This window comes from Octopus bimaculoides, chromosome 3, assembly GCF_001194135.2.
Source record: "Octopus bimaculoides isolate UCB-OBI-ISO-001 chromosome 3, ASM119413v2, whole genome shotgun sequence".
NCBI classification, from domain to species: Eukaryota; Metazoa; Mollusca; class Cephalopoda; order Octopoda; family Octopodidae; genus Octopus; species Octopus bimaculoides.
In genome coordinates, this window is record NC_068983.1 from 142,718,055 (window position 1) to 142,720,566 (window position 2,512).

Here is a 2,512-nt window from a genome sequence, read left to right on the forward strand (position 1 = left end):
AAAAAAAAAAAAAATAAGGGAGGGAAAGGTTCAGATTACATATAGTCCATCTGGACCAATGCAAGATTTGGGTTGTCCGCGTTTAGCTGTTATTTCTAGCATATCAAGTGGGGGGTGGGGGGAAGGGGTCCAAATTTTTTTTATAGGGGGACTCGCATGACCGTGACATACAGAACACATTATCGAAAACGAAAATCGCCAAAGTTAAAAAATAAAAAAGTTACAGCCATTTTCCCTCAGTGTCTAATTCCAATGTACACCGATATTTCCTAAATATTTTAACTATCTATATGTATATATATTATACCGCGGTCAGAAAAATATTAAAGTATTTGAAATGCCAATTTAGTGTTCTCACTTTATTATTAGCAATAAACATACATCGTTCTTTTGTCTACCATTTTACGCACTTATTTCGAAATATCGCTCGTGTGTTGAGTAAATAGTTGGGTGTTTTCCTACCTACATATTTAGCACTGAATACTTTTGTTTATAAATCTCTCAAGAACATATATTTAATAATGCAATTCCATGTTTTAAACCACAAAAAATAAACTACATACATTCAAGCTATTTTTTAAACATAAGTTCATTAACAGAAGGAAGATCGCGAAACTATCTTCAAATATTTCTCCATGTGCATGAGGAGTGTGACGTGTAAATAAAGCACAACTAATATCAAGCCGTCGAAATTTCTTCCTTGCTGGCATCCACTGCAAGAATACGTAGTCTCATTAAGGACTCGCGGACATATTTTCGCTTATCTCCTACCAACATTTTTTTATGATTTTATGTAATAAATAATGTATAGTTTGTAGTTTTAAGAGCGTGAGATAGAATGTGGCGGAGAAATTCTGATTTATGTGTCACATCTATTCCGAAAGTCGCCTTGTTTAAATATAAGTATTCCTGCATTGTACTTGTTTGGTAAAAGATTTTATACAAGATCAATTTAAGCAGTAAGCTAAATTACAAACGGAAGTCGTTTCAGATTTAGGAACTTCGTACCTGATGAAAAAAAGAAAAAATAACGGAAGTGAGGAGGAGTGAAATTTTTTAAAGAAATATTTATTCAGAACCGTTCATTGAAATACCAAAAAAAAATATATATATTATAAAGACAAAAATAAAAGTAGCGGGAAGATAATGATGTGTGAGTATGAGTGGTGGGGTTAGCTAATCCGAAACTTCGCGCGGAAGTATTTAATAATTAAACCTTGGGAGAGGCATTATGCCGGTAATAAACACACGCACTGGTTCAATCCTTTATTAATTTATAAACAGTATTTAGTTTTTTGTTAAATCATTTCATTGGTGCGTGTGTTTATTACCGGCATAATGCCTCTCCCAAGGTTTAATTGTATTTCTTTCAACACACGTATCCACATCAAGAATCTTGCACACGAAATATTTTATAATTGTTTCTAATATAGGTACGAGACCCAAAATTATGGAGGAGGATTTCGGTTGACTACATAGACTTCTGTACTCGACTGTTACTTTATTTTATCAACCCTGAAAAGATGAAGGTAAAGTCTGAAGCAATGCTGCTTAAGCATTTTGTCTGGCAAGCTAATAATTTTGATAGGCACAAGGGCTGAAATTTAGCGGGAGGGGACTAGTCGATTACATCAACCGTAATACACGACCGGCACTTTATTTTATCGCTCTTTGACAAGATGAAAGGCAAAGTCAACCTCGGCGGAATATGAACTCAGAACGTAAAGCCGGAAGAAATGCCGCTTTTATCCGGCATGCTAAGGATTCTGCCAACTCACCGGTTTTGGAACGTGTTTTATAACGAAAGTGTCATGTCAGTTTCTTTTACGAAGTTAAAGTATGAATCAACCCGTCTCTGAATAAAGAGACAGGTATTAAGCTTGGGTTAGTTAGACCTAAACTATGAAATTAGTATCTATTATTCTGTACTTACGCCATATTATTAGGATACCACACACTTCCATCAGCCAGCGAGGAACGTCTACGTTTTTTATCAACTTGCTAGAAATAGCAGCCAAATCCCCTTCAGATTATCGCTTACTGTCTTTAAAAAAAGTACTTGGATAATGTGATCTCAGATTCCTTGCACAAAACGCTCGCTGTTGGAATGTCTCTAATAATGGGTTTACTTGATCAGACGAACAACAACAGTAACTAGCCAATTGAGTGAGTTCTACGTGATTACTGGAAATAGTCTAAATACGCTCAGTCTAGTATCTTAAGAAAGGAAAGAACGTTCAGTCATGTTCCAAATACCATCTCAAAAAACATGATGGTAGTAAGCAAGCTACTTACCACACAGCCACTCCTACGCCTGGAATTTCTTTTCCAATTCTTCTATAAGAACAAGGTCATCAGCATATCGTATTTACCACAGTCTTAAATTTCACTATTATGACCTGGTGGACAATGATGAATTGGAGGGGAATGACAACTGAGCCCTAATGAACTCTTAAATTCTCACTCTACTGACAACTCCCCTGTACATGGCTTGTATGGCTTTAACAAGCCA

General features: G+C 35.7%; 1 long non-coding RNA gene across 1 annotated transcript; it reads right to left on the reverse strand.

Annotated features, from left to right (window-relative positions):
- Positions 1–344: 344 nt before the first annotated feature.
- On the reverse strand, positions 345–2,270 carry LOC128247424 (uncharacterized). Its single transcript, XR_008263811.1, has 2 exons — positions 1,934–2,270; positions 345–1,008 (listed from the first exon to the last, which is right to left on the reverse strand). It is a non-coding gene; the product is annotated as an uncharacterized LOC128247424 (long non-coding RNA).
- Between the last annotated feature and the right edge of the window lie 242 nt (positions 2,271–2,512).